The sequence below is a fragment of the Tenrec ecaudatus genome, chromosome X (genome assembly GCF_050624435.1).
Source record: "Tenrec ecaudatus isolate mTenEca1 chromosome X, mTenEca1.hap1, whole genome shotgun sequence".
Classification (NCBI taxonomy): Eukaryota; Metazoa; Chordata; class Mammalia; order Afrosoricida; family Tenrecidae; genus Tenrec; species Tenrec ecaudatus.
In genome coordinates this window covers 79,554,395-79,580,633 of record NC_134548.1, presented here as the reverse complement: position 1 = coordinate 79,580,633, position 26,239 = coordinate 79,554,395, and the positions used below count along the sequence as shown (strand labels likewise).

At 39.7% G+C, this 26,239-nt stretch overlaps 1 non-coding gene across 1 annotated transcript; it reads left to right on the top strand.

Moving 5' to 3' along the window:
• The first annotated feature begins 14,328 nt into the window (after positions 1 to 14,328).
• LOC142435406 (small nucleolar RNA SNORA42/SNORA80 family) lies at positions 14,329 to 14,461 on the top strand. The gene has a single exon (XR_012781468.1). It is a non-coding gene; the product is annotated as a small nucleolar RNA SNORA42/SNORA80 family (small nucleolar RNA).
• Positions 14,462 to 26,239: the final 11,778 nt, after the last annotated feature.

The following is a 26,239-nucleotide window of genomic DNA, read 5'->3' as shown; positions in this document are numbered from 1 at the left end:
GGGCACTTACAGCTCTTGTAACAATCCATACATCAATTGTATAAAGCATATTTGTACATATGTTGCCATCATCATTTTCTAGACATTTATTTTCTATTGAGCCTTTGATGTCAGCTCATCTTTTTCCCCTCTCCTTCTCCCCCTCACCCTCATGGACCCTTGAAAAATGATAAATTATTATTATTATGTTCATATCTTACACCGAATGCTGTCTCCCTTCCCCCATGGTTTCTGTGTTGATCATCATGATCGGTTCCCCATTTCTGCCCTCCTCTCCCTACCTTCCCCCTGCCCTCCTGGTATCGCTACTCCCATTCCTGTTTCTTGATTTTGTGTGTAATAGCTCTTTTGTATTATCAGTACCTGTGCACATGGCCTGGTCTAGCCAACAGTGAAAGGCAGTACTAGGGTCATGTTAGTGGACTGTGAGGAATCCTCAAGGAGCCTGAGGAGTATTGTGTATTTCATCAGTGCTTTATTGCACTGTGATCGACTCATCCCTTCCTGTCTACAGATGGGCTTTGGGTCTCAGCTCCAACCCCCCTCATTCCCAACAATATGTTTTTTAGTTTGTCTGTTTTGGGTCTTCTGATACCTGTTACCTGGTCCTGGTGAGACCTCATGATCCCATAGACTGGTGTGCTTCTCCCATGTGGGCTTGTTGCTTCTCTCTTAGATGGCCATTTCAAGCCTTTAAGACCTGAGACACTGTATCTTTTGATAGCCAGGCACCATCCACTTTCTTCACCATATTTGCTTATGCACCCATTTTGTCTTCAGCTATTGTGCTGGGAGGGTGAGCATCACAGAATGCCAGGTTGTTGAAACAAATTGTTATTGCATTGAGGGAGGGCATGAGCCGAGGTCCGAAGTCTGTCCACAACCTCAGTGTATTGCCATATAAATATATGTACACGGGCCAATAACCTCTATTGTTGTGAATTATGTATTCCCATATGTACATGTCCATTCTTATACCTTTTATCCATACCTTTGCCTCATAGATCATTCCTCCTGCCCCACCATCACACTCGCCCTATTCCTCTTAATTAGATTGCTGTGTCTCCAACACCTCCAGGATCTCTATGTCCTTGTTGTTGTTGGTTTTAATTCCCTAATTGTTCCCTGTCTATGGCATTGTTTGCTCACTGCTCCCTTCCCCCACTTCCTCCACCCCCCCTCCCCGCCCAGTCTCTCTAGGACCTTTGGTCCCATTGCTTTCTCCTCAAGGTTGCTTCCCATGCCTTTTATATAACTAGGCAACCCAACACTGACAGAGACCAAACAAAAAGAAAACAAAAGTTTGAAAAAAGAAATAAAGAGCATATATAATTCTTGGTCTGTCATTGACCTTTATTACTGTCTCCCCACTGGCCTAGGGGGAATTCTGGAAGCTGCCCCTCCTAGCCTAAAGTTGATTTTGGGGACTTCTCAGGGGTTTTGTGTCTTTTCTTTGCTCCCATTGCTGTTCTTTTATGTTCCCTTCTTGTTTTGCCCCTCTGCAGAGTGATTCATACTGGACTCACTCCCCGCTGTGTTTCCCTAGTATTGTCCTCTGTTTCGGTATACTCCAGGGAAGGGACAAAATGTCTTGAGAGCTGTTGTTGGCCCTACAGTTCTCTCTGAGCCTTAGTAGCTCCATGCAGGGCACCAAACCTTGAGGGCAAAGTAACCACTTGAAGCAATGCATGAACAGAATGGGCTACAGGGCCGGCCCTAATCAGAGTCAAACTGACCCCTCCCTAGATATTTGTGTCAAAGAGAACAACACTAAACCTACAGACTAGGGAGAGGGGCCAGCCTACCATGCCTGCATGGAAGCAAGCCAAGAAGGAAATAGAGAAAGGGACAGTCTAGACCCCATATAGGCATACTGTGCAGGCGTGGTGGGGTCTGCATGCACACTCCCAATTCTTTGGAGATATAACCAATACTCTTGCCCTGGGTGGGTTAGTGCCCTGCTCCCCCTGTGCCATGTTCTCCCCTGCCAAGTTCTCTCCCCCCATTTCCCCTTCTTTGTATTGGATTAACCAGTACATCCTTGGGTTTGGTCCAACATCTTCTTGACTACCTGTACCTCAATCCGTATCACGTGAGATAAGTAGCTTTCTTCTAAACCTGTGCTGATTGTACTTATCTCAGGGGACTCATGTTGTACTTGTCTTCTATAACTGGCTAACTTTGCTTAGCATAATTTCTTCCAACTCTTCCCATGAAACGTGTTTCCTGTGATCATCAGAGATTTTCAGTGATGCATAGTACTTCATTGTATGTATATGCCAAAGTTTACTAATCCACTTGTCTACTGATGGAAATATATGTTGTTTCCAATTCTTTGGGATTGTGAATTGCACCGCAATAAACATTGGAGCGCATATAATTGGTCGTGGTTTATTTCTTTCCTCTTCTGGGTATATGCCCAGTAGAGGCATAGCTGGGTCATACGGAAGTTCAATTAACATTTGGTTTAAATATCGCCAGATCACTTTCCACAAAGGCTATACAAATCTACAATATCATCAGAAATGGAGGAGAGTTCCTATCTCCCCACACCCACTCCAACATTTGTTGTTCTCTGATTTGATTATTTGAGCTATCCTCAAGGGAGATAGATGATATCTCATGGTGTTTTAATTTGCATTTCTCTGATGGCTAATGATCAGGATCATTTTTTCATATGCTTATTGGCCATTTGGGCCTCCTCTATTGTGAAACTTCTTTTCAGATTCTTTGTCCACTTCCTCAGGGGGTTAACTGTTTTCCTCTTCTTGCAGGCTAGGAGGGTATTATAGATTTTAGTAATAAGCCTTTTGTCTGTTGTGTCATTGCTAAAAATCCTCTCCCAGTCTGTGGGTTCTCTTGTTACCCTCTTGTGAAGTCTTTGGATGCACACTGGTGTTTTAACCTTAGTAAATCCCACTTGTTGATTTCAAGTTCACCTGTGTATGTATCATTCCCTATTGCAGTTAACCTATGTATTCTCTGAGTCAGTGTTCTTAGGTTAGTCCCAATTCCTTCGTTGATGGTCCTGATAGTTTGGTGTTTTACTTCTAGGTCTGTGAACCACCTTGAGTGTGATCTACCTCTGTTCTTGTGCATGGGGTGAGGTACAAATCTTGTTTAATTTTTCTCTAGGTGGATATCCATTGATTCCAGCACCACTTGTTAAAGAAGGCATTCCACCTCCCACTTGATGCTTTTAGGGCCCTTGTCGCAAATCAGTTGTCTATGTTCTGATGGTTTTATTTCTGGGGTTTCTGTTATTTTCCATTTGTCTTTGAGTATCTGTCATTATACCAGTACCATGCTGTTTGGACTACTATGGCTGTGTAATAGGTATTCAAGTCTACTATGGCTGTGTAGTAGGTATTTCAAATCAGGTACGGTGAGCCCTCTGACTGTGTCCTCCTTCTTAAGGAATTCTCTGCTAATTTTGGGCTTCTTCCCAGAATTGGTGGTCAGCTTTTCCAATTCTTTGAAGAAGGTTGTTGGTATTTGAATTAGGATAGCATTAAAATTATATAGTGCCTTGGGTAAGATTGACATCTTTACTCTTCCAATCCATGAGCATGGGATATTCTTCCATTTGTGGAGGTTGCTTTTTTCCTCCTATAATAGGGTCCTGTAGCTGTCCTTGTATAAGTCTTTTGGGGATTTTTTGGTTAACTATATCCCTAGATATTTCTATTTGTTCTTGGCTATTGTGAAGGGAACTGATTTCTTGGTCTCCTCTTCCATGGTCTTGTCTGATGTATATAGCAAACTTATAGACTTCTGCTTGTTGATCTTGTATCCTGCCACCTTTCCATATTCCTCTATCACTGTCAGTACTCCTGTTGTGCAGCTTCGGGGATTTTCAATGTATAGAATCATGTCGTCTGCAAATAGCGATAGTTTCACCTCTTCCTCTCCCAGTTGGATACCTTTAATGTCCTTCTGCTGTCTTGTGTTATAAGCTAGGACCTCCAGTATGATGTTGAGTAGAAGTGGAGACAAGGGGAATCCTTGTCTGGTTTCCTTTTTCAGTGGGATTGTATTTGTCTTTTCTCCATTGACTGTTATGTTGGCTGTTGGCTTTTCATAGATAGCTTGTATTAACTTGAGGAATTTTCCTTCTATTCTTATCTTTTTGAGTGTCTTAATTAGGAAAGTGTATTGGTTGTTGTCAAATGCTTTTTTCTGAGTCTGTCCATATTATCATGTGATTCTTAAACGTTTTCTTCTCAATGTGGTGTAAAATATTGATAGATTTTTGGATGTTAAAGCACCACTGGATCCCTGGGATAAATCCCACCTGATCATGGTGGATGATATGTTGTTGTTTTTTTTCACAAGAGAAAAGCTTGTAGTTAGTTCAGGGATCGTTTGCTGGCCCTTAGGAGCGTTTTCCAGTCCAATCTGTTGGGGCACCACGCTCTGGCCCCAAAGTCCACTTTCAGCATTCCCTGGGGACCTTGCCACTCCATTCCCTTGCTGTTCCGCTGCACTCCCCCAGTGATTTGCCTCCGTGTGGTGGGATCAGGTCAGGTGCAATTCCCACACTGTGTCTCTGGTGCTGTCCCCTGTATCGCCCTTAGTCACTGAGGGGCATCATGTCTCATAGTAGGGCCAGCCATGTTGTTCTCTCTGTGGACTGGCTGCTCTACTCAGGAACATCATCATCACGGCCTGGTGGGCCAGGCTGTGCTCCACTCTCTCCTCCTGCCCCTTCATCTGCTCCCGTGTGCTCTGATCAAATATGTCCATCTCCCAGATCTGCAGAGTCAATGTCGTCCTTTGGAACAAATTCTTTTTGGGGGGGATGATATGTTTTATATACTTTTGTATTCTATTTGCCAATCTTTTGTGAAGGATTTTTGCATCTATGTTCATTAGAGATATCAGTCTATAGTTATCTATTCCTGAGGGATCCTTGCCCTGTTTGGGTTTCAAAGTTATACTGGCTTCGTAGAGTAAGTTTGGGAGTTTGCCACCCTTTTCTATGCTCTGGAATAGTTTCTGAAGGATCAGTGTCAGCTCTTCCCTGAACGCTTGGTAGAATTCACCTGTGAAGCCGTCTGGCCTGGGAGATATTTTAAAAAATAATTTTATTAGGGTCTCATACAACAGTTATCACAATCCATACATAAATCAATTATGTAAAGCACATTTGTATATTCATTGCCCTCATTATTCTCAAAACATTTACCCTCCACTTAAGCCCTAACATCAGCTCTTCATTTTTCCCTCCCTCCCTGCTCCCCCCTCTTTCACGAACCCTTGATAATTTATAAATTATTATTATTTTGTTGTACCTTACACTGTGGAACAGCTCCCTTCACCCACTTTTATGTTGTCCATTCCCCAGGGAGGAGGTTATATGTAGATCCTTGTAATCGGTTCCCCCTTTCCAACCCACCCTCCCTCCACCCTCCTGGTATCGCCACTCCCACCACTGGTCATGAAGGGGTCATCTGCCCTGGATTCCCTGTGTTTACAGTTCCTACATGTACCAGTGTAAATCCTCCGGTCTAGCAAGATTTGTAAGGTTCAATTGGGATCATGATAGTGAGGGGGGAGGAAGCATTTAGGAACTAGAGGAAAATTATATGTTTCATCATTGCTACACTGCACCCAACTGACTCATCTCCTGCCCGCGACCCTTCCATAAGGGAATATCCAATTGACTATAGATGAGCTTTGGGTCTTCACTCCACACTCCCCCTCATTAACAATGATATGATTTTTTGTTCAGATGATGCCTGATACTGGAACCCTTTGACATCTCGTGATCGCACAAGCTGCTGTGCTTCTTCCATGTGGACTATGTTGCTGCTGAGCTAGATGGCCACTTCTTTACCTTCAAGCCTTTAAAACCCCAGATGCTACATATTTTGATAGCTGAGCACCATCAGCTTTCTTCACCACATTTGCTTATGCACCTACTTTGTCTTCAGTGATTGTGTCAGGAAGGTGAGCATCATGGAATGTCAATTTAATAGAACAAAGTATTCTTGCATTGAGGGAGTACTTGAGTGGAGGCCCAATATCCATCTGCTATCTTAATATGAAACCTATGCATACATGCACATAGATCTATTTCCACATCCTCATATATAAATGTATTAACATATGTACATGCCTTTATTTAGACTTCTGTATATGTCCTTTGCCTCCTAGCTCTTTCCTCTATTTCCTTTTACTTTCAATTGTCCCACTATCATGTTCAGCCTTCATTTGGATTTCAGTAATTCCTTTCAGTTACATTACCCTTGGTCACGCCCTACCAGGCCTCGTACACCCTCCTCACCACCGATTTCGATCACTTGTTTTTCCCTTGTCCCTGGGTTTGTTAACACCACTTCCTTTCCCCCCACCTCCACCTCTCCCATGTCCCCCCGGAACTGTCAGTCTCATTGTTTTCTCCTCCAGATTGTTCACCCAGCCTATCTTATTTAGACAGATCTGCGGAGATAATAACATGCACAAAAACAAGACAGAGCAAAACTCAGCAACAAAATTAAACAAAACAACAACAAAAATCCAATGACAAAAACAAAACAAAAAAACACAGCACAACAACAACCAAAAAAGAAAAGCTTGTAGTTAGTTCAAGGACTGTTTGTTGGTCTTTAGGAGTGTTTTCTGGTTGAGTCTGATGGGGTTCCAAGCCCTGGCCCCAAAGTCTACTTGTGGTATTCCCTGGGGACTTAGTTGCTCTGTTCTTCTTGCTGTTCTGTTGCGTGCCCTCAGTGTTTTGCCTCAGTGTGGTGGAATCAGATCAGGCAGAATTCCTACACTGTGTGTCCAGTTTTGTCCCCTGTATGGCTATGGGTCAGTGAGGGATGTCATGTCTCATAGTGGGGCCAGCCATATTTTAATCACTTTTCTTTCCTCTGGATGGGAAAAAAACCAATAGTCACACGCCTTAAATAGCTGCTCATTATCTTTTAAGAACCTAATCACTATTCACTGTCAGGGGAATTCAGCCCCTAACACATCATTACGGATCCAGTAGGCACAATTATACAGTGATAATAAGTAAAGATCATAGTAAGGCTATAGAGAGCATGAGAGATAGAAGTGAAATATTGAAATAAATAGAGTTAGACACGATTCATGGTAGCATGCTCACTTCAGCCCCGCTTGATGTTTCACGTGGAGGGAGAGATTTTAATGCTAGCCCAGGCTTTTTATCTTCTCTGGGGACATGCAAGCCCCCTAATTACAGGTGAGGACATACATCACAGGAAGGGGCTATGCTGTAGGTAATACAGTAATGAGATGGGGTGGTCTAGGGACATACACGCAACAGGAAGAGGAGGGATTGGGGGTATATATGTGACAAGATGGGCGGATCCTAGGTTTAGGATGGCAGTTTAACTTTGACCTAGTCTCTAGATCTCCATAGGAACCATTATCAGTAGGGTGTAAACCCTACCTACTGGAACCAAATAGATGACTGCAGGCCTCCATTGTCTTTAACAGCAGGGAGTGGGGCCCTCTGCAGTCTGGCAACTGATCACCTTCAGGGAAGATGCCTGTGAGCATCTGACCTCCCCCCACAATTCACCAATCTAGGATGTACAACATTGCTTTTGCGAACTGTTATGCCAGAGGCTCCTCCAGTTGCTATTTGGTGTCTTCTGAAACTATGGTCCTGATAGCCTAGGCTCAGCAATATATTCTCTCAAGGTGTTCAGTTATGTCCAAATTTTCATAATTTTGTTCCTTATAGTTGGGACATGGTTGGTTGTTCTTAGGGCACATTTCACACAAGTGTTACTATTTATTTTATAGGACAGTCTATTATTTGGTTTACTGTCTATTATTTGGTTACTCTTGAAGTCGCTTCAGTTCCACAATAGAAAGGTAACTTAAGGGAATAATATCAGGGGCTCCTCCAGTTGCTATTTGACAAATAAGTCAGGTCTATTTTTTAAATCAATTTGAGTTTTTGTTTTACAATTTCCTCCCATTCTAACCAAGACCTAACCAAGACTTCTATTGTGTTCTTGATCTTAGTGGTCAATTGTGGTAGCCGGGTATCACCTAGTTTTTCTGCTCCCCGGCCGGAGGAGATTATTTGTATTGGTATTATTCCTTTGGATTAATTATTTCCTTGAGTTGTTGGTTTTCTTTACTGCTTCAGGTAGAAAGAAACCAATATAGTTAAATCTAAATAGGCTGACCACTATTGTTTTCAGTTTTGTTATTTGTTTTAGTCATTTTATTGGGGGCTCTTACATCTCTTATCACAATCCATTCTGTGTGATATCCATTGTGACAAGCACATTTGTACATATGTTTCCATCATCATTTTCAAAACATTTTCTTTATACCTGAGCCCTTGGTATCAGCTCATTTTCCCCCTGCTCCTCCCTACCTTCCTCATGAACCCTTGATAATTTATCAATTATTTTTTTCATGTCTTACACGACCAATGTCTCCCTTCAACCACTTTTCTGTTGTCTGTCCCCCTGTGAGGGGGTTATATGTAGATCATTGTGATCGGTTCTACCCTACCTTCCTATGGGTTCTACCTATGGTTCTACCCCATGGTTCTACCCCACCTTCCTCTTACCCTTCTGGTATTGCTACTCTCATTATTGTTCCTGAGGGGTTTATCTCTCCTGGATTCCCTGTGTTTCTAGTTCTTATCTGTGCCAGTGTACATGCTCTGGTCTAGCCGGATCTGTGTGGTAGCATTGAGGTCATGATAGTGGGAGGGAGGAAGCATTAAATATCTAGAGCAGCGGTTCTCAACCTGTGGGTCATAGCCCCTTGGAGGGTAGAATGATCCTTTCACAGGGGTCACCCAATTTATAACAGTAGCAAAATTACAGTTATGAAGTTGCAAGATTGGGGGGGGGTCACCACAACATGAGGAACTGTATTAAAGGGTCATGGCATTAGGAAGGTTGAGAACCACAGATCTAGAGGAAAGTTGTATGTTTTGTTGGTGCTACATTGCACCTTGACTGACACGTCTCTTCCTTGTGACCCTTCTGTAGGAGGATGTCTAATTGTCTACAGATGGGCTTTGGGTCTCCACTCTGCCCTCCCCCTCATTCACATTGAAAATTTTTTGTTCTGGGTCTTTGATGCCTGATGCCCGATCCCATCAGTACCTCATGATCACACAGGCAGGTGAGCTTCTTCCTTGTGGGCTTTGTTGCTTCTCAGCTATAGGGCCACTTGTTTGTCTTCAAGTCTTTAAGACCCCAGACACTATATCATTTGCTAGCCGAGCACCATCAGCTTTCTTCACCACATTTTCTTATGCACCCATTTTGTCTTCAGAGATCGAGTCAGGAAGGTGAGCATCACAGAATGCCAGTTTATTAGAACAAAGTGTTCTTGCATTGATGGAGTAATTGAATAGAGGCCCAATATCCATCTGAAACCTTAATACTTAACAAACATATTTACATAGATCTATTTCCCTATTGTTATATATAAATATATTTACATATGTACATGCTTGTATTTAGACGTCTGTAAATGTCCTTTGCTTCCTAATTCTTTCCTGTATTTCCTTTTACTTTTTTCTTGTCCCACTATCACATTCGGCCTTAATTTGGATTTCAGTAATTACTCTTGGCTACATTGCCCTTGATCAAGCCCCACCAGACATACTATGCCCTCCTCCCCACCAATTTTAGATTACTTGTTGTACCATTGTTTCTGGGTTTGTTGACACCCCACTTCCTTACCCCCTCTCCCATGTCCCCCAGAGCTGTCAGTCCTGTTGTTTTCGCCTCTGGATTATTTATCCCACCTATCTTATCTATATAGACATGCAGAGGCAATAATAATCACCAAAACAAGAAAAAACAAACCAACAACACCAAAAAACAACAAAAAAGGAAAGCCTATAAATAGTTCCAGGTGTGTTTGTTGACCTTTAGGAGTGTTTTCTAGGTGGGTCTGACAGGTGCCACGCCCTGGCCCCAAAGTCTATTTTTGGTATTTTCTTTTTTTTTTTCAGTGTGAGCACGCGCGCAAACATGTGAGTGTGTCTGGATGGAAAGATCACAGCCAGCCCTGTGCCATCCAAAGCCACTCGGTGGGACCCAAAGAAAGGCCTTTGTGACAGGCCAGGTAGCCCTGAGGAGCAGCCCTTCTTGCCCTGGGTGGCTTTGTGGCAGTGTGGAGGGATCGGGACGAACCGGGAGGAGGCAGAGGAAGAACACGGCCACGTCAGGCCTGGGCTCCTCTCGCCCTCGATAGCCAGGGACCCAGGAGAGCTGTCCAGGAAAGGCCACAGATGAGGGGCAGGCCATAGGGTGCTTGGGTGGGCTCAGGGTATCAGAGTGGGGTTATTTTTGGTATTTTCTAGGGACTTCATTGCTTTGCTCCCCTTGCTGCTCTGTTGCATGCTCTAAATGTTTTGCCCTGGTGTTTGTTTTAATGAGCATTGCTATTAATGCTGTTTTAACAGTTTTAATGAATATTGCTATTAATGCTGAAGTGAGGCAGTATCCTGTTGTTGTTTTGATTTACATCTCTTTAAGGGCTAATGATCATGGGATTTCTTCATGTGTTTGTTGACACCTGAATGTCTTCTTTATTGATTTATCTGTTCATGTCCTATGCCCATTTTTAAAATTAGTTTGGGATTTAATACATATATAATTCCATATGTCAATCATGTCAGGTAGAACTGTACAATTGCTACCACAATCAGTTTTCAACCTTCTTTTTCTACATGGACTCCTTGGCATCATCTCCCTTTTCCTCCACCACCATCACTGTACCTGGCCTCCCCCTGAACCCCTTATTCTACTTGCTGTCCCTATAGGTTCATTAATCCTGGTTTTCATATACAGAAAAACATATAACAGCTTCAAGAGGGTGACCTCCATTGACATAACACCTCTGAAACACACTATAATATGAACAAACAAAAAAAATCAAACCAAACAGTAAAAACCGGAAATACAGAAAATTTTGAAAATCAGATAAGGTCCAGATTGCATCACAGGGGGATCTACTGACAAAATTTTAACTGTTCAGGTGAGATTTATGCCTTTGATCTTCTATACTCAACTCTCCCAAGTACTCTGTTTTGTGACCACTTTCCTCTCATGCCTCAGTTAGATAGGAGGAGTTCTCTGGAGGGTTATTTCCCATGTAGCTCCACAAATGAGTCTTGGGCTCCCACCATCATCTATTGCCTTCTGCACACCAGAATCTCACAATTTTGGCTTTGATATTGATCCCTCCTTTGACCTCAGATTGTATGGATTCCAAACGTTTGGTGATTGATTAGGTGTGCTTCGTCCTTGTAGATTTAGTTGACATCTCACTTAGATGGATGCTTGTTTGGAGACAAACCTTTAAGACCCCAGACACTATTTTATCTGATCGCTGGGCACCATCTAAATTCTTTGCCACATTTCGCTATAGTACTCATATCTTCTGTGTTCCCTTCCTAAGGGTAAGCATCTATCAGGGCTATGATGTAAGAACTAATTGTTCTTAAGTTGGAGCTAGGATTTAGTGCAAGTCCAAAACCCATTCCTGGATCTATGCTTTTTTTAACTTTGCTTTAACTTGGGAGTTAATACATATGTCATATCATTCCATAATTCAATCACGTCAAACAGAATTGTACAATTGCTTCCATAATCAGTCTGCAAGCATACTTTTCCTTCCTAGAGTACTTCATATCATCTCCCTCTTAACGTCCCCACCTCTCTTTATGCCCCTCCCCCCGAAACTCTTGTTTATTTGCTTTCCTTATAGGCTCAACACCCCTGGGTTTTATTTGCAAAAAACCAGAGAAACAAATAAAACAGCTACAAGAGGTTGATCCCCAATGACAACACATCTCTGAGATACACCCTAATATGAACAAGCATAATCAAAGTATAACATAAAGACCATCACAGGATTGTTGGAATAATACGTATTTTAATACAGCATATAGAGCTTTGATATATCAAGAACTTGTTTGTCCACCAACTGTGGGACATAGCCTCAGCAAAGCCATTTTGTATTTAAAAGTCATACAGAAAGGGGGTGGGTGGGAAAATTCCTGTAAATGACTCAGATGCTTGGAAAATCAAAACTTAGTAACATTTGTTTAAGCACAAAGGGGCTAGAGGACGTAATGACCAGAAACTTACAGATAAGATCCCCGGAATGTTCAGGACATTGTGATCAGAAACTTAGAGATAAAGTTCCCAAAATGTTCAGCTAAAGGCTAACTGCAAGGTCTGCTTCTGTTCCTGCTGGCTTGCTTGTACAATTGTAAAGCCCACTTGTTTACCCCACCCTATTAAAAACCCAAGTCTGTGAGCGATTGGCACCACCCTCTCTCTTCAGAGGGCTGGTCCCTGCGCAGGTTCTTTTTCTCCTTTCTGTCCCCTTTAATACACTGTTTTGCTTCTTACCAAAAACTGAGTTGTTCTTGTTCAGTTCATGTACAACACAACCAAAGTGTATCACTTTTGATACAGCTATCTTCTGCTTTCTCAGATACCATTTATTTTCTTGCTTAAGTCCTCAGGTTACAAGTGTGTTTGAGGTACAGTCCAGTTCACCCAATGGAGTTCCCCTATGGGGTCTTACCAATGTAGCCTCTGAAGTATGCCTTGGGCCCCGAAGATCCAGGATTCAGTGTCCCAGCATTCCAGAGCACCCAACCTGGGTTCCCAGGATATTCCCAGACACCCTAGTTTTGCCCACCTGCTGCACGCCACTAAAGACACTCCCCACCTAGTGTTCCCAAAAGTATCCTCAGTCTCTCCTCCCCCACCTGAAGGTCAGCCCCTCCTCTTCACTCAACAGACATGTACTTATGTACCCAAGAAACATGACCTTTTCCTCTGCCCTCTCATATGCTGCCCCTCATCCTTCTGACAGGGCCACCTCCCTCTCTGGGTGACCCCACCCCAGATCCACATTATGCCCATTTAAAAATTTGATTATTTGGCTTTTCTTGTTGAGGTCTTAACATTTTCTAGAAATTTTAGAAATTAGTCGCATATCTAATATGTCATCATCAAATTTTTTTCCAGTCTACGCATTCTCTTTTTATTCTTTTCCTGAAATATTTTATGTACATCCTTTTATTTTTATTTATTTATATCCAATTTTATTTATTATTTTTAATAAATCATGTAATTTGGGGCTCTTATAACAATCCATACATCAATTGTATCAAGCACATTTGCACATATGTTGCCATCATCATTTCCAAAACATCTTCTTTCTACTTGAGCCCTTGGTATCAGCTCCTGTTTTTTCCTCTCCCTCCCCCAACCTCGCACCCTTGTGAACTCTTGATAATTTATAAATTATTTTTATTTTTTTATCTTACACCATCCGCTGTCTCCCTTGACTTATGTTTCTGTTGTTAGTCCCTTGGGGGGAGGGCTTTATAAGTTGATCATTATGATCAGTCCCCCCTTTCTCCCCATTCTCCCTCACCTTCCTCCTACATCTTTTTATTTTTAACTTAAAAGGGAGCTTCAAAAAATTAGTAGAAAACTTCCATTATCTTTTTTTCCCTAGTCTGTTTTATTTTTTCTTCCTCGAATAATGTTTTTGTATTTTTTATTGACATACCTTACTCCTTCCATTAGATCCCTTCCCTTCCCATACAGTTCTGTTGTTCAATCCCATCATGGGTGGGGACATACAATGATCAATGCTATCAACTCCCCGCTCCCTATCTTCCTCCCAGCCTCTCACTTCCCATACCTTCAGGGAACCCTTAGTCCTGTTAGTGTCTCTGAGAGGTCATCTATCTTGACTACCATGTTCAGAGCAATCTTAAGTGAACAAATGAACATATACAAATTTGAAATGATCAACGAGGTATATCATGTGTACACTATAATAGTAATGGGAGGAAAGTTTAAAGAACTAGTGGATAATTAAGTGGTTCATCAGTGCCACACCGCACCCAGGACTTACCCTCCATTCTGTGAGGCCCTTCTAAGAGGGACTGTCCAATTGTCTTGGTTCTGGACTTTGGATTTCCATTATATCCATTTGAATGCCTATTTTTTGAACTTGTGATACCTCTTCCCATCGACACCTCATGATCATACAGGCTGGTGTGCAGCCATGTGGACTTTGTTGCTTCCCTGATAGATGTTTAACTACAAGCCTTTTAGACCCCAGCTGGTATAGCTTTTCCATTATCTTTAAATTCTATTTTAATGAATTTCTTGAGTTCTTTTATATTTCTATTTTTATATTTAAAGAGCATTTCCTGCAGACAGCTTACAGTTGAAGCTTCTTGTTTTTTGAGTCTTGATTTTTTTATCAAACCTGATAATCTCTGCCCTTCAAATAAAGTGTTTAAACAATGCATATTAATGTGATTATTGTGCATGGGTTTGGATTTGTGGCAGGTCCGATCCGTGGGCCTCTCACAGTGTCCCATGTGAAAGCAAACTGTCACCCTGAACCATTGCCTCGCTTTACCCCATGGGCTTCAGGCAATGAAGCAGGTTGTACAGTAAAAAAAAATGTGATTATTGATAGGGTTAAATTTGGGTCTATCATCTTTCTATTTGTCTTAACTGTTCTTGGTTTCCTTTTTCTATTTTTCTGCATTCTTTGGGATTTTTATTCCATTTTGTCTCCTTTGTTGAGTTATTAGCTATCAGTCTTTGTTTTGTTATTTTAGTCATTGCTTAAAAGTTGATAATAGCAACCTTTTAACTTATCACATGTCATTATAGCAGTTCACAAAGGATATAAAAACCTTATATTAATAAGCTTCCATACAGTTTGTTTACTTCACAATACCCCACAATACATTATTATTATTTTTGTTTAAACAATCAAATTTCTTTTAAAATTAGTTTTATTGTTGTATTTTAAAAATTTCCCCCAGACCTAGCTAAATCATTCCTTGTTCCCACCATAGCCCCAGGAAATCACTAATCTATGAGAGGGTACCAAAAAACCTTCAAAATTGCACTGGGTGGAGTGGAGCTTCTGTAGTATGCATTTTTCATGCTCAGCAAGCATCGAGCAACTCGCTCTGAGTTAGTGCACCCAGTGGTGCCTGAGAAGGTTCTCTCTGGTCACAGTGAATTTTTTCATAAAAGCAGTTTCGCTCAAACCTCACTTTTTGTGATGGCCTATTTAAGAGAACAGCATGCAGCTGTGAAATTTTGTTTCCCATCGGGAAAAATGCTGCAGCAACTGTTGTGATGTTGAACACAGCTTACAAGGACAGTGCTATGGGGAAAACGCAAGTGTATGAGTGGTTTTCTTGTTTCAAAAAATGTGAAATGTTGATTAATGACAAATCTCATTCTGGACATCTATCAACATCCTGGATGGACAAAAATGCCGACTCAGTGCATTTGGAGTTCGTTCCACCAGATCAGATTGTTAATCAGGCTTTCTATTTAGAGGTTCTGAAAAGATTGCATAACAGTATATGACAAAAAAGGCCTGATTGGTGGCAGTTGGGGGACTGGTTTTGTCAACACGACAATGTACCTGCTCACACAGCCATCTCAGTGAGTCAGTTTTTTTGAATAAAACAGCATGCCTCTCTTGCCCCATGCACCTTACTCATCTGACCTGGCCCCATGCAACTTCTTTTTGTTTCCATCAATTTAGAGGGACATGAAAGGACAGTGATGTGATGATGCAGAAGAGGTGAAGAAAAAAACAAGGGAGGTGCTGTCAGCTATCCAAACAAATGAGTTTGAAAAATGTTTCCAGGAATGGAATCACAAATTTGACAAATGTATTAAGTGTAATAGAGAGTAATTTTAAGGTGATAATGTTGTTTTGTAAAAAACTTTAAATATTAGTACCGATGAAGAACACAGCTTTCCCCCAGATCCTGGATGCTTCCTCCCCCCAACTACCATGATCCGAATTCTACCTTGCAGGCCTGGATAGGACAGAGGCTGTACACTGGTACATATGAGGGCTGGAGGTACAGGGAATCCAGGGTGGATGATACCTTCAGGACCAAGGGTGTGAGGGACGATGCTGGGAGAGTGGAGGGTGAGTGGGTTGGAAAGGGGGAACTGATTACAAGGATCCACATGTGACCTCTTCCCTGGGAGAGGGACAGCAGAGAAGGGGGGAAGGGAGACTCCGGATAGGGCAAGATATGACAAAATAACGATGTATAAATTACCAAGGGCACATGAGGGAGGGGGAAAGGGGAGGGAGGGGAAAAAAAAAAGAGGACCTGATGCGAGGGGCTTAAGTGGAGAGCAAATGCCTTGAGAATGATTGGGGCAGGGAATGTATGGATGTGCTTTATACAATTGATGTATGTATATGTATGGGTGGTGATAAGAGTTGTATGAGTCCCTAATAAAATGTAAAAAAAGAAAGGAGGAGAAAAAAATGATTAGGGCAAAGACTGTACAGAAGTGCTTTATACAATTGATGTATGTATATGTATGAACTGTGATAAGAATTGTATGAGCCCCAATAAATTGTTAAAAAAAAACTTTAAATACAGAGCTTTGAAAAAATTCCAATTTTTTGTGTATACCACTTTGTACTTACCTCCATAAACGTGCCTTCTTGAATATATCACATAAATGGAATATAACATACAGTCTTTTTTAACTTCTTTCACTTAGTATAATTTTTAGTGTAATATTTTTTAGGTTCATCCATGTTATAGTATATATCAATACTAATAGTCAAATTGTATTTTTTCTTTTTAGATCAAATTTATTTACCTATAATTTAGATATGATAAAATACACTTATGTGTGTATATACATTAGTGAATTTGGATAAATGTGTGCAATTATGTCATCACCACCACAATCAAGATATAATCTTACCACAATCATGCCAAATATTTCCCTTGTATTCTTGCAGTTAGTCCCTACCTCCCTACACCCATATAATCACTTTAAAAGCTTTCTGTCCCTGCATATTAGATATGTCTTTCTAGAATTTCATATCAATGTAATTATACACTTCCAAGACTATGACCCTTAGTTATCCTTCAGGCCTGGACCTGAACACACCTCTGTGGGTCAATTTCAGTCACACAATAGATAGACATATACAATGAACACTAACAGTAGGAAGGCATGTACCCAATGCAATATATCATTTAATGTCAGAGGAAACCAGCCTCCAACAACCGAAGGGCCAGTAGGCGCAACTGTACAGTGATAATATATAACAATTATTATAAAGTCATAGAGGATAGAAAAGATTAGAGAATACAGCAAAGGTGCCAGACACATTTTAAGGTCGCATGCTCACCTCAGCCCTTCTTGATGGTCCACATGGAACTGGGAGAAGAGAGAGAGCTCTTACTTATTTGGGATATTTATAGGTAGCCTAAGACATGCTTATTCAGCGGTTACATGTGTCACAAGGTGGGTGGAAACTACATAAAGGTCCCTGAGCTCATAGGTGAGGAAACCTAATACTTGCATTGGGGAAAGATCTGAGGGGGTTGGGTGACATGGCGGGAAGAGATAGCAAAAGGCTGTCTGCTTCTATAGGGAGATTCAATCAACCATGGCCTCACTTTAAGGCAGCATAGCTGTTAAGGGAGTGTCTTAGTCCAGGTAGACTAAAGAAACAAATTCATAGAGATACTAATATATGTATAAGAAAGAAATGTATATACAAGAGCAATTGAACATTGAGAAAACGTCCCAGCCCAGTCCAGACCAAGTCCATAAGTTCGATATTAGCCCATATGTCTGATACCAATCTATAAAATCCTCTTCAGACTCATGAAACACATGCAATGATGCCGAATATAGATCACAGGCCAGTGGGTAGAAAATCTTTGGATCCAGTGGTACTGGAAACATCTCAGCGCTGGCAGGGGTCTCTGCATCAGGGTGGGTCCATGTCTCTTGTCAGCTGCTATGTCTCCCAGTGTGAGCAGAGAGAGAAGTGTCTCTCGCCTCCAAGAAGTACTGGATTTCCCAGAATTCTCAGGAGAAGGCCATATCCATAGAGAGGCCTCATTGGCTAAGATCTAATTGACAAGCTAGACTCCACCCTTGTATTCTTAATCCTCAAATTGACAAATGATTATATAACAACCACAGGAAGAATCTGTGGGAACGATATTTAAAGCAGGATAATGTACTTGGATTTTACCTCTAATTTACCAAAGTGGAGGCTTTCCTAGCACGGAATACCAGCTTTCCAGATTCCCTGTGTTATAAGTTAGGGAATAAAGTCCTCATCATATTTCCTTCAGTGTTAGTTTCCCACAATTTAATCTCTTGATTGATACATCAATGACATTGATTGTGGATTCAAGCAGGCTGAAATCCTTGACAATTTCATTCTTTTCTGTATATCATGATAATATCTACTGGTCCAGTTGTGAGCATTTTTTTGTTTTCATATTTTGCATTGAATTGTAATCCATACTGAAGGCAGCACTCCTTGATCTTCATCAGCAAGTGATTTACGTCCTCCCTTTCCGCAAGGTTGTGTCATCCACATATCACAGATTGTTAATAAGCCTTCCTCCAATCCTGATGCCACATTCTCCTTCATCTAATCCAGCTTCACTGATGATTTTCTCAGCATACAGATTGAATAAGTACAGTGAGAGGCTACAGCCCTGACACACACCTTTCTTGATTTTGAACCATGCAGTAATCCCTTCTTCTGTTTTCACAATTGCCTATTGATCCAGGTACAGTTTCTGAATGAGCATAATGTAGTATTCTAGAATTCAGAGTTTTCTTAAGGTTATGTTAGGTTTTTCGGATGGAAAATACCTCAGTTCTTGGCTTCACATGAGAAAGAATTCAAGCCGAAGCCTGATTTGTTATCCAAGTGAGTTTTTATATAGCATGGAAATTTCAGGTTTTACCGTCACTAAACACAGGCAACCTTGTGGGAATACACACCCAAACATGGAAGCCTGAGGCCAGAGAGACAACTGCACAGCTGAACGGAAGGCGAAGAAAAACAGAAGGGGGCTGGGGTCCCGGTATTTGAGGCCTTCAGCTGGGAGGCATGGTCAAAGATATTAGTTGACCCCATTGGTTGAATTAAGCTAAGGTGACCAGAAGTCCCGCTTTTAACAATTTTTAACAAAAAATTTTAAAACAATTTTAACAAAAATTGGAACAGTCCCAATTTTTAACAATTTGTCCCACATCCCACAGCGTTTTTTTTAAAGTCCCGATTTTTTGAAGGAATGCACGACAAGCGAAGGAACGGCAGGAGAACGGGAAGGGAATATAGGGTTTTCGGCTGCCGTGTGGCTATTTCGCCTGGATATGAGTTTCATATTATTTTTGTTAATTTTATTTATTTATTTATTTAATCATTTTATTGGGGGCTCATACAATTCTTATCACAATCCATACATCCATCCATTGTGTCAAGAACATATGTACATTTGTTGCCATCATCATTCTCAAAACATTTGCCTTCTATTTGAGCCCTTAATAGATGCTGCTCATTTTCCCCCTCCCTCTCCACTGCCCCCTACCTCATGAACCCTTCATCATTCATAAATTATTATTATTTTGTCATATATTATACTGTCCAATATCTCCCCCTGCCTTCTTCTCTGCTGTCCCTCCCCCAGGGAGGAGGCTATACGTAGATTCTTGTAATCAGTTCCCCCTTTCTACCCCACATTCTCTCCACCCTCTAGGCATCGCCACTCTCACCACTGGTCCTGAAGGAGTCATCTGTCCTGAATTCCCTGTTTCCAGTTGCTATCTGTACCTATGTACATCCTCTGGTCTAGCCAGATTTGTAAGGTAGAATTGGGATCATGATAGTGGGGGGGGGAGCATTTTAGAACTAGAGGAAAGTTATATGTTTAATTGTTGCTTCCCTGCACCCTGACTGGTTCATCTCCTCCCCACAACCCTTCAGTAAGGGGTGTCCGGTTGGCTGCCAATGGGCTTTGAGTCTCCACTCTGCACTCACCCACATTTTCAATGATATGATTTTTGGTTCCTTGATGATTTTTGTTAATTTTATAATGTTGAACTTAATAACAACAAATAATTATTGAGAACTGATTATCGAAAACTGCTTATTTAAGTTCACACTGTTGATCAGTTGTTAGAATTAGACCACCGTTGTTTGGACTTAATGAACAATGGCATTTGGGGGCATTGGCAACAACGAAAACATTTTGTAACTGTCTCTCAGACGATACACATCATACTGGGTGCTAGTGCTAGTTAAACAAGTGATGTAAACAAATCAGCTATTCAGATAATTTAGGTAAGTAATTTATTTATTTTATAAATACATTAATTTTCTTGGATTTAGCAGACAGTACCCGTATTATTTATATTTTATAGTGGTGGCAAAAAGTCTAGTGCCGACCTTGAAAGTAACACTTATGACTTACGTTACTGCAAATTCAGAGAAAAAATAATACAAGTTAGTATTGCTATTACTTAGAAAGAAATATAGGATTAAAATTAAAATAATTTTAAAATATATAGTTACTTTATAACAATAAAATTAATTTAATTTATAAACTTACAATAAAATATATTCACGTAATTATGTACCTACTTGCTGTGTTTTTATGCAATATGTACATAATAATTTATAATATAATTTTAAATTATATTTTTTAATTTTTAACATAATGAGTAAAAAAAGAGAATGCAAATTCAACGATGATCTAAGTGAATTTCCTTTTATTAAAAATACCAAAAGCGATTACATGATAAAATGTGAGAAATGTAATGGTGAATTTTCTATTTCACATGGTGGGAAGAATATTTCAAAGCACTTAGAGACACAGAAACATAAAAGATATTTAAATACTGCTGCATCTTCCTCCAAAATACAGGAATTTTTTTTTGGAAAATGGGGATGAAGAAAAGAAATTAGCATTAGCAGAAGGACATGTCTTTTCATGCTATTAATCACAATCATTCCTTCAGATCTATGGATTAACCAAAGTTAACCAACAAAAAATTTGCCTGTGCTAGAACAAAATCCAAGGCAAGTGTGTGTAATGTGCTTTCCCCATAGGCATTTTCAGAATTAAACAAAAAACTAGACAAAATAATTTTATATCCATATATTCTTATTAAAATATATTCTTATTTTTATATATACACTGTGCACGTTGAAATGCTTAAAGAATTTTGTGAAACTGCAGAAGTCGAATATAAGAAAATACTTGGATACAGTAAAATGCGTTGGTTAGCTCTTTTGCCAGCTGTCGAAAAAATTTTGAAAATATATGATCCTTTGAAATCCTACTTTCTATCACAGGATAAATGTCCTAGAATTTGAGAAGAGTTTTTTGAAAAAGAATCTTCAAAAATTTGGCTAGAGTTTGTACACAATCAAGCAGCACTTTTTCAAAATGCTATAAAATTATTGAAGGTGACACAATTTCGGTAATTGAAGTAGCAAATGAAGTTAATAATTTAAAATTTCAGTGTCAAGAGCGGTTAGAAATTAATTTTCTTCCATTAACTATCTGTAATAGTGTAAGCCAGTTAGAAGAACAAGGTGCAATAAATCGTGCAGATATCATGAATCACGTTAAAAAGTTCTATAGTAACTGCATAGACTATTTAGAAGAGTGAATGGTACATTACAATGATATTGACCATTTTCATTGGGTTACATTAAAACAAGAACTTAATTGGAATGATGTGCAAAAATCATTCAATCATATTACTCAAAATTTCCCATATAATAATATTTCCGAAAATGATCTTTTTAAGCAGGTATCATTATTTTAAAAATATATTGGTAAGGAAAAGGTTAAATATTGGGCATCAGCAAAAATAACAATAGAGGAACAAATGGTTAGAAATATTTCATCATTTTGAAACAAACCATGGTCCATACAAGAACGCACTAAAAATTGTGGAATATGCGCTGTTCTTACCAAGAATTAGTGCTGCGACTGAACGTATTTTTCCTATGGTAAATAAAGTGTGGACATCAGAGAAATCACAATTAAGTGTTGAGACTTTGAAAGCCATTTTATGTGTGAAATATAATTTAACAAATTCTTGCGAAAAATATCATGACCTTGTAAACAACGACAGCAATCTACTAAAAAAATTCACTCAAATGAGAAGTATGCCAAAGAATAAAATTCTATACATAATTTTTAATGTATTATATTTGTAAATTGTACTTATGTTGACATTTTAAAATATATATTACGATACTACTTTTGCGTTCTATGGAAATTTTTGTTGGGCCTCCCAGGTGTACCCCCTACCTGGCTCAGGCTTGAATTGGCGCATGCCCAGTAGTCTTTATGACTGGCTGAAGCTTGCCTGCTTCTCCACAGCAACTTCCTGTAGGGATCCTCCAGGCATGGAGAGGGACAACCCTCTGCTCCTATCCTGCTACCTAACAGTTATCCGTAGTTTGTTGTGGTCCACACAGTCAAATGCCTTAGCACAGTCAATAAAAAATAACTCAATATCTTTTTGGTATTCTCTGCTTTCAGTGAAGATACATCTGACATCAGCAATGATATATATCTCTTGCTCCACATCCTCTTCTGACTACAGCCAAATCTTTGGCAGCTCCCTGTGAAGGTATTGCTGCAATCTTTTTTGATGCTCGTCATGAAAATTTTACTTGCATGTGATATTAATGGTATTGTTTTATAATTTGTACATTGTGTTGGGTCACCATTCTGTGGAGTGAGTACACATATGGATATCTTCCAGTCAGTTGTCCAAATAGCTGTCTTCCAAAATTCCTGGCATAGACAAATGAATGCTTCCAGTACTTCATCAGCTTGTTAAAGTGTTTCAAATGCTATTTCATCAATTCAGAGTCTTCTTTTTGCTAATGCTTTCAGTGTAGCATAGACTTATTCCTTCAGTACCACTGGTTCTTGATCATATACTACCTCTTGAAATGGTGGAATGTAGACTAATTCTTTTTGGTACAGTAACTGTGTATTCTTTCCATCTTCTTTGGATGCTTCCTGCACCATTCAATATTTTTCCCATAGTTTTTAATATTGCAACTCAATACTTGAATTTTTTCTTGAGTTCTTTCAGTTTAATATATGCCAAACATATTCTTCCCTTTTGGTTTTCTAACTCTTAAGTCTATGTACATTTCATTTTAATATTTGACTTTGTCTTCTCGAGCTGCCCTTTGAAATATCTTATTCAGCTCTTCTATGTGCCTTAGCTACTCTAACAATAAAAGGAAGTTTCAGAGTCTCTTCTGACACTCATGCTGATCTTTTCTTCCTTTTTTGTCTTTTTAATGACTGTTTGCTTTCTTCAAGAATGATATTCTTTATATCAACCCACAGCTCATCAGATCTTCTGTCATTAGTGTTTGAATGCGTCAAATTTGTTCTTCAGATGTTCTCAGAATTCGGGTGGGATACATTGGAGGTAATAATTTAACTCCTGTAGACTTGTTTTAACTTTCTTCAGCTTCAATGTGAACTTAAATATCAGCAAATGATGTTCTATAGTCAGACCCTCACCTGGTTGTAGCTGCTGATATTAAACTTCTCAATTGTCTTTTCCCATGGATGTAGTCCATTTGATGTCTGTGTATTCCATCTGGAGAAGTCCACATATACAGTTACCTTTACTGTTGTTGAAATAAGTTTTTTTCAACAGTTTTATTGCCATATAATTCACATATTATACAATTCAGTAATTCAATCACATGAAGGAGAGTTGTACAATCATCACCACAATCAGTTTTAGAAGATTTTCTTCATTCTTGTCCTCATTGTTATTAACTCCCATTTCATTCAACCTCTCCTGCCATTCTCCCAAGGAACCATTAATCCAGTTACTATCTCTATAGCTTTACATATTCTGGATTTCCTATACAGAAAAACATTTCAAAAAACAAACTAAACTAAGAATAACAAATACAAACCTCAATCTAAAAGGAAGCAGAAAATATTAAAAAGTAAAACAAATTTAAATGGATCCTAAGGGATATCAAATGATAGTGTCCAAATTTTAATGTAACTGTATATGCAACAATCCTCTTTCCAATGCATTCTGCATATTAACAAGGCAATTCATATCACTGGTCATGGTCAGAGAGGATTCACCAAGAGCTTAATCTACATGTATTCTCCTTCACTTTTGGGGGGAAAAATATTTATGATAAGGAAATGGTTAACCTTGTAAAATTCTATCATACGATCTCTGGTTTCACTTCAATCACCAAGGCTATAGTTTCCAGATTAACACTTTGTTTCCAACTTTTGTATTTCAACTGCCAATAATTATCAATATATCTTGATTGCATGTTTGACCAATTTCAGACTGAAGACAGTAGTAGAATTCTTCAAATTTTTCAACACTAGATTTGCTGGTTGGTTCATAAATTTGAATAATAGTTATATTGATTGGATTTCCTTGAATGTGGGTAGATATAATCCTATCACAGATAGCATTGTACTTCTAGACAGATCTTTAAATATCCTTTTTGGTGATGAATGTAACGCCATTCCTTTTTGATTGTTTCATTCCCAGCATAGAAAACCATATAATTTTCTGATTCAAAATGATCACTACCAATCCATTTCAGCTAACTAATGTTAATTTTATATATTCCATTTCATTTTTGACAACTTCCAATTTTCCTAGATTCATGCTTCCTATATTCCAAGTTCTAATTATTAGTTGATGTTTGCAGCTGTTTCTTCTCATTTTGAGTCACCGTTTATTCTCTTGTTGAGTCATGCCCCATCTGCAAATGAAGGTTCTTTACTCCCATAGGCTTTACTCCATCCATATCATTAGGGTTGACTCTACATTGAGAAGGCAGCTCTTCCTCAGTCATATTTTGAGTGCCCCGGCCTGAGGCATTTTTAGGCAGTATCTCTGACAATGTTCTGCTTCTTTTCATGAAGTTTTCAGTATCTGATAATGTTTTGATTCTGTACATAAAGTTTTCCGTTGCTAATTCCTCAGAAGTGGACAGCCTATTCCTTCTTTGTGGCTTAGTCTGGATGCTCTTCTGAAATCTGTTCACTGTGGATGACTGCTGGTATTTAAAATATCAGTGATATAGCTTTGAGCATCATAGCAACAAACAATCCACCATAGTACAACAAACTTATAGATAGATAAGTAGTGGATATTCTATTTAGCTATTGCTTATAATTAGGATAATTGTTGCTTTTAGTACAGTATTTTACAAATGGTCATCTGGCATATAAACATTTATTTTTTATTTAGTAAATTTAAAGTTAATTCTGTTAGATGTTCACATAAATTTCAAATAGTGATATGTGTTTTCTATGTTGTTGTTTTTTATATATGAAATTGATGATGGGTGAATCTAGAGAAGCAATAACTAGATTAAGAACTCCTGGGACATCAAAGAACAAAAAACCATATCATTGGGTGCACACCTCCATGATATGATCGCTGAGGACAAATGGGTGCACAAGCAAATGTGGTGAAGAAAGCTGATGGTGCCTGGCTATCAAAAGGTATAGTGTCTGTGGTCTTAAAGGTTTGAAGGTAAACAAGCGGCCATCTAGCTCAGAAGCAACAAAGCCCACATGGAAGAAGCACACCAGCCTGTGTGATCATGAGGTGTCGAAGGGATCAGGTATCAGGCATCATCCGAACAAAAAAATCTTACCATAGTGAATGAGAAGGGGGAGGGGAGTGCAGAGTGGAGACCCAAAGCCCATTTGCCGGCCACTGGAGATCCCCTTGCAGAGGGGTCTAGGGGAGGAGACAAGCCAGTCAAGGTGAGATGTAGCACCAATGAAAAATACTACTTTCCTCTAGTTCCTAAATGCTCCCTCCCCCCCTCATCCCGCACTATCATGATCCGAATTCTATCTTGCAAGTCTGGCTAGACCAGAGGATGGACACTAGTACAGATAGGAACTGGAAACACAGGGAATCCAGGGTGGATGATACCTTCAGGACCAGCGGTGTGAGTGGTGATACTGGGAGGGTAGAGGGAGAGTAGGTTGGAAAGAGGGAACCAATTACAAGGATCTACATGTGACCTCTTCCCTGGGGGATGGACAACAGAATAGTGGGTGAAGGGAGACGTCAGACTGGGAAAGATATGACAAATAATAATTTATAAATTATCAAGGGCTCATGAGGGAGGGGGGAGCGGGAAGAAAAGGGAAAATGAGGACCTGATGCCAAGGGCTTAAGTGGACAACAAATGTTTTGAAAATGATGAGGGCAATGAATGCACAAGTGTGCTTTACACAATTGGTGTATTTATGGATTGTTATAAGAGTTGTATGAGCCCCTAATAAAACGATTTTTTAAAAAAGAGTTCCTGGGAGTTACAGCAGAAGAAGTGGGAGGATAAC